This window comes from Theropithecus gelada, chromosome 8 (assembly GCF_003255815.1).
Source record: "Theropithecus gelada isolate Dixy chromosome 8, Tgel_1.0, whole genome shotgun sequence".
In the NCBI taxonomy this organism is placed as follows: domain Eukaryota; kingdom Metazoa; phylum Chordata; class Mammalia; order Primates; family Cercopithecidae; genus Theropithecus; species Theropithecus gelada.
This window is the reverse complement of record NC_037676.1, coordinates 104213366-104230670: the sequence shown is the minus strand read 5'-3', so window position 1 is coordinate 104230670 and position 17305 is coordinate 104213366. Positions and strand designations below refer to the sequence as shown.

General features: G+C 39.3%; 1 protein-coding gene across 5 annotated transcripts in view; it reads left to right on the top strand.

Moving 5' to 3' along the window:
• Positions 1-17305, top strand: part of NCALD (neurocalcin delta) — a 446402-nt gene that overhangs the window by 206779 nt on the left and 222318 nt on the right. For all 5 annotated transcript variants that reach the window (XM_025393541.1, XM_025393540.1, XM_025393544.1 and 2 more), the window contains one exon: positions 4484-4533. The gene's annotated coding sequence lies outside the window, so the exon portion shown is untranslated. The remainder of the gene's footprint in view (positions 1-4483; positions 4534-17305) is intronic.

Sequence of the window (17305 nt, the reverse complement as noted above, 5' to 3'; positions counted from 1 at the left end):
TATGAAATCTCCAGACTGTTTTCTTTTTTTTTTTCCTCTTGAGACAAGGTCTCACTCTTTCACTCAGGCTGGAGTGCAGTGGCACAATCATGTCTCACTATAGCCTGGACCTCCTGGGCTCAAGTGATCTTCCCACTTCAGCCTCCCAAACAGTTGGGACTACAGGCATGCACCACCACACTCAGCTAATTTTTGTATTTTTTGTAGAGGTGGAGTTTTGTCATCTTGTTCAGGCTGGTCTTGAACTCCTGGGCTCAAGTGATCCGTCCACTTTGGCCTCCCAAAGTGCTGGGGCTACAGGCATGAGCCACCATGCCCAGCCCCAAACTGCTTTTCTACAGGGGTTGAACTACTCTATATTCCCACCAACAGTGTGTAAGCATTCCCTTTTCTTTGTAGCCCCAAAAAGTTTATTAAAAAGTTTTTTGACTTTTAAATAATAGCCATTCTGACTGGTGTGAGATGGTGTCCCATTGTGGTTTTGATTTGCATTTCTCTGATCATTGGTGATTTGAAGCATTTTTGCATGTTTGTTGGCTGCTTGTAGTTTTCTTGTGGGACGTGTCCACATTTTTTTGCTTTTTAAAAATTCTTTTATTTTTTGCTTGCCTGCTGAGTTTAAGCTCCTTATAGATTCTGGATATTAGACCTTTGTTGGATGCATAGTTTGCAAATATTTTCTTCCATTCTGTAGATTGTCTGTTTACTCTGTTGATAGTTTCTTTTGCTGTGCAGAAGCTCTTTAGTTTAACTAGTTCTCATTTTATCAGTTTTTGTTTTTGTTGCAATTGCTTTTCAGGGCATAGTCATAAATTCGTTTCCAAGGCCGATGTCCAGAATAATGTTTTCTAGGTTTTCTTCTAGGATTCTTATAGTTTTGAGGTCTTACATCTAAATCTTTCATCCATCTTGAGTTAATTTTTTTATATGATGAAAGGTAGAGGTTCGGTTTCATTGTTTTGCATGTGGCTAGCCAGCTATCCCAGCACCATTTTTTGAATAGGAAGTCCTTTCCGTGATGCTTATTTTTGTTGACTTTGTTGAAGATCAGATGGTTGTATGTGTGCAGCTTTATTTTCTGTGTTCTCTATTCTGTTCCATTGGTCTATGTGTCTGTTTTTGCACCAGTACCATGCTGTTTTGGTGACTGTAGTCATATAGTATAGTTTGAAGTCAGATAACGTGATGCCTCCAGCTTTGTTCTTTTTGCTTAGGATTGCTTTGGCTATTTGGGTTCCTTTTTGGTTCTATATAAATTTTAGAATTATAGAATTTGGTTCTATATTAATTTCATTTCTTGTTCTGTGAAAAATGATGTTGGTGGTTTGATACGAATAGCATCGAATCTCTGGGTTGCTTTGGGTAATGTGGCCAATTTAACAACATTGATCCTTCTGATTCATGAGCATGGAATGTTTTAGCATTTGTTTGTGTCATCTTAGGTATCTTTTGGCAATGTCATGTAGTTTTCCTTGTAGAGATCTTTCACTTCCTTGGTTAGATGTTTTCCTAGGTATTTGTGTATGTGTGTGTGTGTGTGTGTGTGTGTGTGTATGCGTGCGTGTGGCTATTGTAAATGGGATTGTGTTCTTGATTTGGCCCTCAGCTTGAATATTGTTAGTGTATAGAAATGTGACTGATTTTTGTACATTGATTTTGTATCCTGAAACTTTACTGAAGAAGTTTATCAGTTGCAGGAGTCTTTGGACAGAGTCTTTAGGGTTTTCTAGGTATAGAATCATATTCTCTGTGAGGAGAGACAGTTTGATTTCTTCTTTTCCTATTTGGATGCCTTTTAGTTCTTCCTCTTGCCTGATTGCTCTGTCTAGGACTTCCAGTATTATTAATAGACTGAATAGGGGTGGTGAGAGTGGGCATACTTGTCTTTTTCCAGTTCTTAAGGGTAAGGCTTCTAGTTTTTGCCCCTTTAGTGTGATATTGGCTGTTGGTTTACCATACATGGCTCTTGAATTTTGAGGTATGTTCTTTCGATGCCTAGTTTCCTGAGGGTTTTTTTCATGAAGAGGTGTTGGATTTTATCAAAAACTTTTTGTGTTTATCAAGATGATCATATGGTTTTTGCTTTTAATTGTGTTTATGTGGTGAATCAAATTTATTGATTTGCATATGTTGAGCGAACCTTGCACCCTAGGAATGAAGCCTACTTTATCATGGTGAATTAACTTTTTGATGTGCTATTGGATTTAGTCTGCTAGTATTTTGTTGAGAATTTTTGCTTCTTTGTTTATCAGAGATATTAGCCAGTAGTTTTCTTTTTTTGTTGTTGTGTCTTTGCCCGGTTTTGGTATCAGAGTGATGCTGGCTTTGTAGAATGAGTTAGGGAGGAGTTCTTTCTCCTCTATTATTTGGAATAGTTTCCGTAAAATTGGTACCAGCTCTTCTTTGTACATCTGGTAGAATTTGGCTGTGAATCCATCTAGTCCTGAGGTTTTTTTTGATTAACAGGGTTTTTAAAAAATTACTGCTTCAAGTTTAGAACTTGATGCTGGTCTGTTAAGGGTTTCAATTTCCTTCTAATCAGCCTTAGGAGGTTGTGTGTTTCCAGGAATTTACTCATTTTCTCTAAATTTTCTAGTTTGCATGCATAGAATTGTTCCTAATAGTTTCTGAGGATCTTTTGTATTTCTGTGGGATTCATTGCAATATCACCTTTGTCATTTGTGACTGTGCTTATTTGTATCTTCTCTTTTTTTCTTCATTAATCTAGCTAATGGTCCATCAATCTTGTTTATCCTTTCAAAGAACCAGCTTTTAGTTTTGTTGCTTCTTCATATGAATTTTTGGGTCTCAACTTTGTTCATTTTTGCTCTGATTTTATTTTCTTCTGCTAGCTTTGGGGTTACTTTGCTCTTGTTTTTCTAGATCCTCTAGGTTTAATGTTAGACTGCTAATTTGAGATCTTTTTAAATTTTTGAGGTAGGCATTTACTGCTATAACTTTCCTCTGCTTTTGCAGCATCCCAGTGATATTGGTATGTTGTATCTCTGCTTTCATTTATTTCAAAGAATTTCTTGATTTCTGCCTTAATTTTATTGTTTACTAAAAGCCACTCAGAAGCAAGTTGTTTAATTTTCATGTAATTTTGCAATTTTGAGAGATCTTAGAGTTTATTTCTATTTTTATTGCACTATAGTCTAAGAGTATGGTTTTGATTTTGATATTTTTGAATTTATTGAGACTTGCTTTACAGTTGAGCATGTGGTTAATCTTAGAGTATGTTTCATGTGCAGGTGAGAAGAATATATATTCTATACTTGATGGATGGAGTATTCTGTAGATGTCTGTTAGTTCTCATTGGTCAAGTGTCAAATTTAAGTCCAGAAATTCTTTATTAGTTTTCTGCCTTGATGATCTGTCAATGGGGTGTTAAAGCTCCCTACTATTATTGTGTGACTGTGTGAGTCTTTTTGTAGGTCTAGAAGTACTTGTTTTGTGAATCTGGGTGCTCTGATGTTGGGTGCATATATATTTAGGATAGTTAAGTCTTCTTTAATTGAACTTTTTATCATTATATAATACCCTTCTTTGTCCTTTTTCACTGTTGTTGGTTTAAAATCTGTTTTATCTGATAAAAGAACAGCAACTCCTGCTTTTTTTCATTTTGTTTTCTGTTTGCATGGTAGATCTTTCTCCAACCCTTTACTTTGAGCCTATGGGTCTCTTGAAGACAGCAGACAATTGGGCCTCATTCTTTTATCCAACTTGCCACTCTGTGCCTTTTAAGTGCGAGCATTTAAACCATTTGCATTCAAGTAATAGTGATATGTAAGGTTTTGATCCTATCATAAGTTGTTAGCTAGTTGCTTTGTAGTTTCTATTTTGTAGTTGTTTTATAGAGTCTGTGGGCTATGTACTTAACAGTACTTTTGTGATAGCGAGTATCATTCTTTTGTTTCCATGTTTAGAACTCCCTTAAGGATCTCTCATAAGGCTGGTCTAGTGGTAACGAATTCCCTTAGTACTTGCTTGTCTGGAAAATATTTTGTTTAAATATTTTATTTAATATTTTATTTAAATATTTTATTTATTTAACCTTCTTTTGTGAAGCTTAATTTGGTGGGATAATTCTTTTTGGATATCCCTAAACTTTGATATCTAGTAGGCAGCTCATCTGGTACTTGCTCTGAACTGAAAATGAAGGCCCACATTCTTGAGTATTCCTTTACTTAACTCTCATGTCCTCTTCCAAGGAATTATAAATATTAACAAGAAGTCCATTCCAGGTTCCCCATTGTTTCAGTCTCTGCTTTCTTTTCTCAGGGAGTCCATTTTGCTGAACCTCACATCCACCCTAACCTGCACTCTCTTTTCCAAAACACATTATTAACAAGTAATAAACCATGTCATGGGACATCAGTCTCCCTGTGTTCTGCCATTAAAATAGGTGGGATAATGACCTCAGGACAAAGATTTCTTAAAGATATTTGCATTCACCATTATTGTTTTGCATGTTTTCTTTCAGATTATCTCAACTTTGGTCTCCTGGGACCACTCATTGGTGACAGTCAGAAAGTAAGTGTACATTTAAAATTTTCTTCTTAGCTATAAATAGAAATCTCAGTTTTGTTCAGTGGTTTTCACAAGAGACCATTCTGTTCAAATGTTTTATCAAGAATAGTAGCATAATGAATGGGAGTTTCATATATATAAAAGATACTAAAGACCCTTTAAAAAATTTATGGAAATGATAAATAAATAGAAATGAAGTAAATAAGGTACTGCCTGCCTATCACCTTTGAATATTACTTATAGCATAATAAAGTATATTTGCAGCCACTGAGTGGAGTAGTTTTTACATAACATCTTCATCCCAGGCAGCTGCCAGAGTCTTCTCAAGGGGCACATTACAATAGTCTCCTCCTTTATGTTAAATTGAGTCATATTCCAAGAGGTATCTCAAATGGCATTAAGCACCAATTAACAGATATCAGATAGTCTGGCACCTAATGGGAACATAACAGATTTGTATTAGAGAATGAATGTGTGGGTGAATTAATTCATCAATTTGTGTGACAGCTCTGCAAAGTCCTCACCACTGCAAGGCAATGTAGGAATTAGCTCCAAATCTAACTCCAATGTGGTTAGCTCCAAATCAGGATCCAGACACTTGAGTTCAGTTTCAGCTCTGTCAGTTACTATCTGGGTGACTATGGGACATATCCAAATATCTCTGTTTCTTGTTTTTTTCGTCCATAAAATGGGACTAATACCACCTATCTTGTTGTTAGGAGGTTATTACAAGGATTAAATGAGTTAATATTTTCAAAGTGCTTAAAACAGTGCCTGGCACATGGTAATCACTGCAAAAATGTTTGTCAAATACATTAAAATAAATTAAGAATATAGGGACATTCCAAGATCCCATATTTAGAGACTGAAAAACTGGTTTTGTCTGGAAGCAAACAATACATACCTATTTCCCATACCTTCGTTTCTAATACTATTTTCCGATGAAATGAACCAGGGTTCCTTGGAGAAATGGCTGATTTAAGACTGTGGCAGAAAATATACAAGATGAGCCTGGAGCATCTTGTAGTGCTATAAAGTAAAGGAGTGCACAAAATAAAAATCCACAATGATGGTTGTATGTGAAAAGAATACAGGACCCAATCGAAAGTACTTTCAATGTCCAAAGATGGAAAATCCGAGCAAAGAAAGTTAGAATTAGGATATCACTTAAAGCACAAAATACATATCTATACTGATGTAAATACATGATTGAATAAATAAATGAAGATAATGTGGAAGAATTCCAAATAATGTATGTAAGATACTCCGCCTTTCAGAGGGTAAAGCATAACCCTCCCTGGGGGCTGCACAGAATGACTTTCTTTCAAAGAGTATAGTAAAGAAAGGGATGGGGAAAAGTAACTTCACAATGGAGAAACCCGAGCAAACACTATCTCAAGCCAGGTGATTAAGGTTAACATCAGCAGTGGCAGGTCACACTGGTAGTAGGTACCCTTGACATGATGTGATGAGAAGAGCACTTTGCCTTTGTGATCTTCCTCTCCAAAATACTTGATCTAAGTCTAATCATGAGAAAAGCATAAGACAAATTCTAATAGAGTGACATGCTACAAAATATCTGACCAGTACCCCTCAAAACTGTGAAGGTCATCAGAAACAACTGAAGTCTGAGAGATAGTCACAATCAAGAGAAGCCTAAGGAGAGATGATGACTCAATGTAATGTGGGATCCTGGACCAAAAATAAGACATTAGGTAAAAACTAAGAAAGTTTGACTAAAGTGTGGAGTTTAGTTAACAATAATGTATCAACATTGGTTCATTGAATGTGATAAATGTACCATGCTAATGTAAGATGTTAATATTTGGGAAAACTGAGTATGGGGTATATAAGAACTTTCTGTATTATCTTTATAATTCTGTAAATCTAAAACTGTTTGAAAATAAAACATTTATTTAAAAAACACTTAAGTAGGCCAGGCACAGTGGCTCACGCCTGTAATCCCAGCACTTTGGGAGGCTGAGGCAGGTGGATCATGTGAGCTTGGGAGTTCGAGACCAGCCTGACCAACATGGAGAAGCCCCATCTCTACTAAAAATACAAAATTAGCCGGGCATGGTGGCGCATGCCTGTAATTCCAGTTACTCAGGAGGCTGAGGCAGGAGAATCGCTTGAATCCAGGAGGCGGAGGTTGTGGTGAGCCAAGATCACACCATTGCACTCCAGCCTGGGCAACAAGAGCGAAACTCTGTCTCAAAGCAAAACAGAACAGTTAAGTAGACACACCAAAACCAAAAACAACAAAAATGAAAACAAACAAACAAACAAAAACTGGTTTGGGGGTATACCTTCCAGTTTTTAAGTACCAAAATGAAACTATTTTGATATTTTGAAAAATGTTGAATCCAATTCATTTATGTTTCAAGACTCACGGATGGAGAATGATATTCTGCATTCAAGTTTTGAATTGAATAAAGGTATGCATATGTATGAAGCATTCTGCTATATTTCTGTTATTGTTAACAGCAGGAAGAAAATAATAATTGGCAAAGCAGAACTTTTTTTCAAGAATGGCTGTTATTTGAGTGCAAAGTGGATTATGACATGTGTTGGTTGTATATTGCTACATAACAAATTGCCACAAATATAGTGACTTAAAACAATGTGTATTTGTTATGCTCCATCTTCTTGGGTCAGGAGTCTAAGTACAGCTTAGACCTCTGCTTAGGGTCTTGGAAAGGTGTCATCAAGGTCTTGACTGTGCTGTGTTCTTGCCTGGAGCTTGGGTTTTTTTCTTCTAAGCTCACGTAGCTGTTGGCAGAATCCAGCTGAGATTGTAGGACTGAGGTTCCCACTTTATTTCTGGCAGTCACCTGGGTCACTCTCATGTCCTAGGAATCGCCCACAGCTTCTTCCCACGTGGCGTCTCACAGGCTTGTCACAACATGACAGCTTATGCCTTCAACCTCTGCAGGAGAAACTCCCATTGCAACCTGCTGAGACACCAAGGCAGTGAAATATTCAATGAAAGCATTGACTATGCCATATTCCATTTGCTAAAAAGCAAGTCACAGGTTGTGCCTGCACTCTGTGGGAGGGGATTACATAAGACATGACTCAGTGGGGATCACCTGAGGGTGTGTCCACTACAATATGAGAGTTACAAAACAGATACATGTGGCTGGGCATTGGGATTCCACCACAGATGAGCAAACTAAAGGAGAGGCAAATCAGAAATGCCTGCTTCTTGCTTTCAAGCAAACTATAGCTCTAGGTAAATAAATAGATTTCACCTCTTCCCCCCAACAAAGTTGTTAAAAAATACTTCTAAATACTCCTCAAAGTTATCAAGTGAGAATTAGGATTACCTGAAGATGAAGGAGTCGGAGAAAAAGATTTGGAGACAGCTCATAAATACATCATCATTTCCCTGACTAATACTTTCTCTTTTTTAGTGAGGAAATTTGCACAAAAATATTGTTCTCAACTCCATAGCACCAATGTCTATGCACCTTAATAACTCATTTTATGAAAGTTCAAATAACATGATCTCATTTTCAACTTTTCATGACTTAATTTTTTTCATTTTTGAGACTGTTTAGTTTTTTTAATGCTTATATTTTAAAATTCTGCCTGCCAATAATTATTAATACAATGATACTGTTTAGTTTTTTTAATATTTTACATGATGTTTGTAAATTTCATATTTTCAATGTATTCAATAATTCTTTTCACTAGTTTCTTTCTTTTTTTTTTGAGACGGAATCTCGGCTCTGTTGCCCAGGCTGGAGTGCAGTGGTGCAATCTCGGCTCGCTGCAAGCTCCGCCTCCCGAGTTCACGCCATTCTCCTGCCTCAGCCTCCCGTGTAGCTGGGACTACAGGCGCCCGCCGTCACGTCCAGCTAATTTTTTTGTATTTTTAGTAGAGATGGGGTTTCACCATTTTAGCCAGGATGGTCTCGATCTCCTGACCTCGTGATCCGCCCGTCTCGGCCTCCCAAAGTGCTGGGATTACAGGTGTGAGCCACCGTGCCCGGCCCTACTAGTTTCTTTTTATGAGTTCTGAATCCTTTCTTATAAAATATGAATTACAAAAATACTGGCATGGCCGTTTGGCTCCAGCATTGTAATCACCACCCAGATTTTTAGGACCTCAAAAATATTTATTTTTCCTGATTGTTCTTTAGAACACGAAACTGTCTCAGAAATCCTTCTATTTAGGTATCTGAAGTGCAAGTTTCTGCTTGCATCTGGAAATAAAGCACAAGATCCCTTATTAGACCTTGTGTCTAATTGTGGGTTTGGATCATGTCATCACTGTGTCTATGAATATCCAGAGAGGTTACTACAAACCTCTTAGGGGACTGAAGCAGAAACCTTTGCTATTTATGTCTCAGATATGCAGCCACCATGAAGAAAGCAGGTAACCTGTGGAAACGCAGCTCATTAGTAGCCAAGATGAAATGAAAAGGAAATATATATTGCAATCATTTAATTAATAAACTCACAAGAGGGGCTGGGTGCCATGGCTCATACCTGTAATCCCAGCACTTTGGGAGGCCGAGGTGGCGGATCACTTGTGGTCAGGAATTCGAGACCAGCCTGGCCAACATGGCGAAACCCCGTCTCTACTGAAAATACAAAAATTAGCCAGGCATGGTGGCGTATGCCTGTAGTCCCAGGTACTAGGGAGCCTGAAGTGGGAGGATCACTTGAACCTAGGAGGCAGAGGTTGCAGTGAGCCGAGATCGTGCCGTTGTACTCCAACCTGGGCAACAGAGTCAGATTCTGTCTCAAAAAAATAAAAAAGAAAAAAAAAATTCACAAGAGGAAGGATTTCTTGTGGCCTCCTTCTCCCCCCTGCTTTTTTTTTTTTTCCCCCAAGTCTCTACATGCCTGTATTTTTCTTTTTTCTACTCGTTCACAATAGGCCTGAGGCTGTAGCTATTGGTTCCTCTTGTGCCAAAGGGTACAAAGGATTGTTATTAAGCATTGTGAGAACATGATCACCTGTAGCTACTGGTAAAATAACTCATTTAGCACATAAAGGTCAGAGCTTACCTGCTTCCTTCTTTCCTCCCTGGGGTTGTTTTCTTTGTATGAATTAAATAAAGGGGACTTTTTTGAAAATAGGAAGTAGATTAGTGTAAATAGCAGTAACCTTTCCTGTTTGTGAAGGAGGCATTCAGTGAAAGCTCAGAGCAAGTGCATTTATCTTTAGCTGGAAGGTCATAGAGCGAAATGATTCTTGAGCAGGGCTAAATTCATGGAAAGTCTTAGGTTTTCTCAAGGTCATTGGCCTGTAGTGGTCATCAGAGCTCTTTCTCATGGTTTTAACTGAGCTGCACCAGGGATTTAGGTTTGCTTAGTGGTTTTATTAGATATATTTGCCACATATCTTAATATATAAATCTGGTACACGCACCTTTTACCAAAATTCTGGGTCTATTTATTATGTGAATAGAACAACCACTAGATCTTTTTGTCAAAAGAGCTGGGTTTATTTTGAAGTAATGCATTTTATAAATAGTATCTTTGTACATTATATCTGTCTTTCCATTTTGTTTCTAGACCATCCTAGCATCCTTTCTGTATTACAGTGATTAAATCCACATTGGATTTCCTTGTTAGGGAGTGCCTAGGTAGCACGTGGCTGTGGCAGTCTGGGAAGACAGACATTCACCAACTCATTTGTTATTTCTCTTTATTTGGTACTATTCTTGGGACCCTGTGTCCCTGAAATTACCTCCTCTCATTCTAAGCTCTCCTTTCCTGGGATTTCCTATTACATATGTATTCTGTATTTGGTCATCCCTGTCTTATTTCCCCATTGTTTGCTATTGATACTTTTTCTCTCCAGACGCTATAAGCTCTTGGAGGGCAAGGTCCTGCCTTCTTGTCTTTTATGCCATCACAGTACTTGGTGACCTCAGCACTCGATGCCCACCTGCCACCATCCCTCATACCTCCTCCTCTCACATCGGATCAAAACACTGTTTCCTCAAGTCAAGTAAAAACTTACATACCTTCCATTTGCCCTGCCCTGTGCTCAGGGCCACAGAGATGGGGCCAGCCAAGCAAAACTTCCTAGAACACACCTGTCCTAGAACCTCCCATCCTCTTCTCAGGACCACTTTTCCCATCTCAGAGGCCCTAGGCTCCTTTCTGGGCATTTCTCCTGTGTCTCATTCTCTGACATCTTTATTCTCACTGAGGTCTCAGTGTAGGATTGCTCCTCCTAGGGCAATCATGTTCTCAGAGAGTGATCCTGAGACTAGAAAGACTAGAAAGACTTCAGGCCCAAAATAATGCCCTCCCAATGGTGAAATTCTAGGCACCATGATAGGCAGTGGTGGAAACATGATTAACCCATCCTTGTCCAGCCTCCCTTAAATCACATCACATAGGTAGATGCATGCTTTGCTTGCTATGGGTCTACCCTGTCTAGGAACTATTAAAAAACGGAAATGTTGATCTCTGTTCTTAAGATGTAAATAACCTAGCAGGGACGTTACACTAAACATGCCTATGGAGAAAGATGAATGTACTGTTTAAGAGGTGTTCTAATCACATAATCCTGGGTTCTCGCCTCAGTTTCTCTATACTAGTTGTTTAACCTTGGGCAAGTTTCTGAAAATTTCAGAGGCTCATTTTCTTTATCAATAACGCTGGGATAACAAAGCCTGTTCTGAGGTGTTTATGAAAATTCAATGAGATAATTATATGAGATAGTATATGAGATAATTATATGCAATTCTTGGTACACAGTAAGTAGCATGACACTTGTGCCATCAATAAGCTTGAGCAAGGCAGTGTGGAAGTCTGAGGCTGAGAACAGGTGTATGGAGCAAGGCAGTGATGAAGGTGCAGGAGGCTGGAGGGCTTCACAGGAGGACATTTCTTTGGTTCATGGGAAGCACTGAGTGTTGTCCAGTATCTGTGCCTGCACAGGATGGATACTTCATCCTTTGATCAATTCTTGGAAGCAACCTGCTGAGGAGTGCTGAAAAGTATGAGTGGAACCTGTCAAAAGACAAAATTACAATAAATTTAGTTGAAAAATTGACTGGGCTTTTACTTGTGATTTTAGACTCAGGCACCATCTCATTCTATAAAATAGAATGGGTGCTCTGATGGGCTCAACAGGAGGGGGCTTATAGGCAGTAAAAGGCTGAAGAAAGCAGAAACAGGGAACAAAAAGCAGATCAGTCATTTCAAAGACCACCTTGAAAAAGATCACTTTCCTTATAGAGTTAAAACAGAGGAGACTTCTTTATTATGCTGGCTCAGGTAAACTGGGCCTCTTCTGATTTGTTGCTATGAATCTCTTGAGTTTTGGAAAACTGGCCCATTTCAAAGTTCAGTTTGATGATGTGGCACTTAGCACAAGTGACTCCATTTTGATTTGGTCTGGTCTGTTGGGGCCTAGTGCAGGAGCCTAATCCAAAATAATGACCTTCTTTAAATTTTTGTTTAATAAACCCATGCACATTATCACTCTCCAGCTCGAGGGATAAAGGTAGCTTCCTTCCTTATTGTAGCTGTTTATTTCTAAGTCTCTCTCCTCCATTGGACTATGTGGTCCTCCAAGCAGGGATCTGACAGTTCATTCCTGTTATCTTCAGGTCATGAGTATGAGTACATGCTTAGTGCTTAATAATTGGTGGAATTATTGAAAGGGTAGAAGATGCAGGAGTTTTATTGCATGAAATCTTCTAACGACACTAGCGATCATATGATGCATTTACTAAGACTTAGTACAAGGATGTGAACATGTTTTTACGGCAGGCAAGAACATGGTTCCGTGAAATGAAAGATGGAAATATTGTGGTTTGTGGTTCTCCAAAACAACATTGTTTGTGGGGTCAGAGGAAGAAAAAACATGTGACTTAGGAAAGTTGCGAGAGTCTTGAAAATGCTGGGTTTGCTGCTTGTTCAGAAAAAAACCAAACAACACCCTCCCCTCAAAACTTCCAAGCACATAAAACTGGAAGAAGAGCCTGTGTAAAATCCAGCCGGATGCCAAAAGGGACGGGTTGGCAGATTGGAATGGATCATTGCGAATTCCTGCAGCCACCTGGCATGTGATTTAACACTTCTCTGAGCTTTTGTTTTTCCATGCTATTCGGGGCTGAATTTATTCCTATCTTATTGTCCTTGTCAAAAGCAACGATTTCTTAAAAGGCTGTATATTTTCTTTCCATTCTTGTTTACACCTTGCTGTCCTGCTGTTTACAAGATTGGTCTCTCACACTCTGCCTGGGGTGTTTTCTATTCTTGCCTAGTTAAAATTGCCAGAGGAGTTTTTTGAGCTGCTCTATTTTAAAGAATGGGGGAGCCCTGCTGCCTTGTGGAATCCCAACATGGCATGGCATCTCCCCAATAAAAGAGGCACATAGCTATTATGAACTTGTGACCAACTGTGAAACTTTGCACATTCAAGTATTTTAAATGCTTGAAAGTGCCTGCTGTGCATCTTGTTACAGAGATATAATACCAGACGTGCTTCTCACATGGGCTGATGACTCCTTGGAAGTTGCCTGGAGAAGCATGAAATGTAATTTCTTTCCAAAGTGGAGCACTTGCCATCTTCTCCCTAGCACTGGGTTGGAAATAATGTTCTGTTGCCTCCTGTCCCATCCCCTCTGCGGGCTGTCGTAATTAAATGAAATGATGGATACAAAGTCCTTTAGCATGGTGCTTCTAGGCACTTAGTAGGAGTTTAATAAAATATACTAAGTGCCACTAGGCACTTAGTAGGAATTTTAAAAATTATTTAATGAAATATTTAATAAAATAATACAATTTATTAAATTATTTAATAAAATAAAATAATAAAATTTAATAAAACTCATATTTTATTGTCTCTCTTTAACATATTATGTCTCTCTTTAACATATCCTTTAAGAAGTGGCTCTAGAGAGTATGACACAAGAGTTTCTACATGTTTCAAATTTACCTGCATATGGGGTGGATCCAAATAAGTGAAAATGTCATCAAAGTAGCCAAGAGGAAAGATCTAGTGCAAAGGTAACATTAAACAGCTGCCTATAATTCTCCTAAATGGGCATAGATGTTGACAATGATGACAAGGTTGTTGCAGGGCTGAGACTAGAGAAGGTGAGTAGGACATTTGCTTTTGTGCAAAATTAGAAGGTGCCAAAAACTCCATAATCAAAATAAATAGCACTTAGCACAATGTTTTTAAAAAATTGAATGCAAAGCATCCATGATGGACAAAAGATCAACGTTTTAAATAAAGATAGGATCAATAACAGTGCTGTGCAGAGTCACACTGGAACCCAGGGCAAAAGAAGAAATCAGTAATAGCGATCCTGTCTTAATTTAAAATATGATATTTTATTCATCATGAATGTCTTCATTTATTTTGATTTTCTTTAAAACATTGCATTAAAATGTTACTTATGTAGATTTATGCTTTTGTGGCACCACCTTAAATCTTGCGCCTAAAAGCGGACTGCTCACCTATCTGGCCTCTCCATGCCCTTGCCCTGGGGTGATGTCCACTAGGCTAGGAGGAAAGTCCCAAAGCGGCCTTCAAATATCCAGTCCTTATTCTCTCTTGATCAACTCTGTAGTCCTGAGTTTAGTTTAACTATGATCTCATGAAAAGACTACACCAACTGAAATTCTGATGTTTTTCCCAATCAAGTGACTACAATGAAAGGTATAGTTTGGAAGGAAAACTAAGTAAATCATTCATCAGAAGCTTGGTTTAGGCTGGGGTCAGCAAACGGTGGCTGGCATCCTGGCTGGTTGCTTTGCAGGTAAAGTTTTATAGGCACACAGGCCCACTCATTTGTTTTTGTGTCAACCATGGCCATTTCTATGCTTCAATGGCAGAGTTGGGTCATTGCAACCAGAGACCGTATGGTATGCAAAGCCAAAAATATTTACCATGTGGCCTATTGCAGAAAGAGGTTGCAGGCTTCTGATTTAGGTGATTAAAGCACCCAGATGTTCTTGGATCAGAATGTGGTTTTGGCGGTGATTTAGAACTTCCAGTTGTTTGGAGATTATATATCAGAAAATTCAAGGATGTTTACAAAGAATTATATGTAAGAAATGAGGGAAATGGGGAAGGGATTAGAGTTCAAAAAGTAAATTGAGAGAAGCAGCAGGTGTGGTCTGTGTCTGTCTCTGCCCTGTGGAGTTCCATCAGGGCCCAGCTGTGATTTGACATCATAGAGATATTAGATACTTACATGAACTTGACATCACCCATAATTGATGGTAAGCAAACAATGAGTTTGTGAAAAACTGCATTCATTTGCATAAATGAATCACATAAATGATTCATGGATTTAATTACTTCATTCTGTTAATGTGGTCAATCTCAAATTGACTTACTTCACTAATTCAGCAAGCATTTATGGAGCATCTATTTATGCAGAAACCGTATGAGTCTCCTTCAAAGTAGTCTACATCTAAGTCTGAGTGTCAGCAAATAGAGATAGGGAGGCCCTGGAATCATATTCTGATGCTCCTTGAATTTGGGGTGCATAGAGGAGACCACAGGGAGAGAAGAGGAGAAAGAAGGCTCATTGAAGGTTCTGGATCCTGGCTAGGGAGCTTCAACTTTAACCAGCAGCCAGTCAGAAGCTTCCTTGATCAAGCGAGTGGCATGGCCACATCTGCACTTTAATTAGGATGTTAATTGAGTGGTGGTATGTGGAGGGGTAGAGAGTGGTTGTAAGTAGAAGTTGGAGGACTAGTCAGAAGGCAATGTAAATAGTGTGGGATGGTTTGTAGACTTACAGAAATGACAGAGACCTGAAGTCAGTGGCATCCATGGAAATGGAAGGAAAGATACATCTGAGAGAATGTTGGTTAGGGTAAAACCAATAAGTGCTCAGCCACTTGCTGAGGTTGGCCTCCTGAATTTGGAGTTGAAGTGATTGGGAGGCTGGAGAAGGGAAGAAATAGAGAGTCCAGATAGAAAAGCAAGTGGAGGGGTCAAAAAAATACCCCCCGGGAAAAGAGAAGGGAAGAAAAGAGAGAGAGAGAGAGAGAGAGAGAGAGAGAGAATAGGAGAGGAGAGAGATTGGTGCTAGAGATAAAAATTGGGGAATTATCTGAGAAAAGAAAATCATAGAAGCCATGGGCATAGAAAACATCAACAAGGGAAGAAGTTAGAGAATGGAGATAAGCTCTGAAGAAACAACTGTGGTAGGATTGTCAGATTAAAAAATAGGCAGCTCAGTTAACATTAACACTGAATTTCAGATCAACAAAGAATAAAGTTTTAGTGTAAGAATGTTCCATGCAATATAAAAATTATTCATTATTGATCTGAAATTTAAATTTAATTGCGCTTTCTATATCTTTTTTTTGCTAAATGTGGCCACCTTTGTTGGTGGGGATTACTCTTATTTATGGAATGGGCAAAAGAGGAGGAAACTGGAAGAGTCTAGGAATGGACAGATAGGTTCCAGGAGCACCAGGATGTTGCACTGTCACAGAATCAAAGGGCAGAGTGGGGTTCAGAAGGGTAGAGCAGAAAGCTCAAAGCTGTTGCATTTGGCAACCTGGGAATCAGTAGGGACCTTGCAGGAAGCAGAGAGAGGTCTGGCTGCAATAGGTTGAGTAAATATAGGAAGAATGATGAAAATAATCAGTTAGATCCTTCTTTTGGGATGCATGACGGAGAAGAGGAGAGAGAGAGAATTGTAAAGGGTAATAAAACAGAAGGAAGTCTTGCAGAATCACAGAGGCCGAGGCTGTTTTCCAGCTTTGGGGAAGGAGCCCAGAGAGGTGGTATCCTGAAGATGTAAGAGGGCTGGTGGTGAAGGGATGGAGTGAGATGTGGATGACGCTGGAGGGGAGAGCAGGATATAAACGGAGGGATTAACCTTTCCGTGAAGGATGCTCCCTCTTCACTGGAGTCATGAAGGAAGGAAGGGGGGAGATGGGAAAAGATGTGGCGATTTTGAGAGTAGGGAAGGAAGACCTTTTGTTTCTTTTGGCTGTCAGACTGTGCTAGAGAGTGCATGATATGAAGGAGGGATTAGGGGAGCGGAGGGGGGTGGAAACTCAGGCTCAAAATACTCCTTTGCTGATTGCACAGGATAGATATGATGAGGAGCTCAAAGGTGCTTATAATTCATCCAACTGGGAGCAATTTATTTCTCTCATTTTGTGTCTCCTTCCAGCTCCAGAGATCCCTATCGATTCACAGCATAGCTGAATTACTCACCAGGGAAGGGAAAATAACAGAAACAGAATTGAACAGGCTTACTGTCCTTCATTTTATTCAACCAGGGTACCCTGGCCTTAAAAGGATCAAGGCCATTTATGCTCATTCCTAGTCCTACAGGAGCGCAACAGTGGGCATTTTGGGGAATGTGTGGGATTCCTAGTCTGGAGTCTGTGTCTGCAGATTGTGTCATGTGGGGTTAATGGCTCTGCCATGTCACACCCAGCATACAAGGGACTCACAGATATACAGGAGACACACACTAACCCCAGTCACCCTTCTTTCTTTTAGAAGCTGAGATCAAAAGGCAGCCAGGCTATCATGCATATGAGAGAGGATGAGACTGAGGAACAAAACAGCCTGCAATCTCTTAGCCACTTTTCCTCTCTGCTGGTAAGAGCAGAGGTACCTTTGTGGTACAGGGAGGAGGCATTTGCAGAGCTGAGGAAGCCTGGGAAGGCTGAGAGAGACGTGTTTCAGGGAGGAGGTGGAGGAGTGCTGTCTACCCAGGGAAGGTCTTCAGTAGCTCCATCTCCAGAGAACAGCAACATTTCCAACTTCTCTACAGTCCTCATTCTCTCCCTCGCTCTCGCCCCA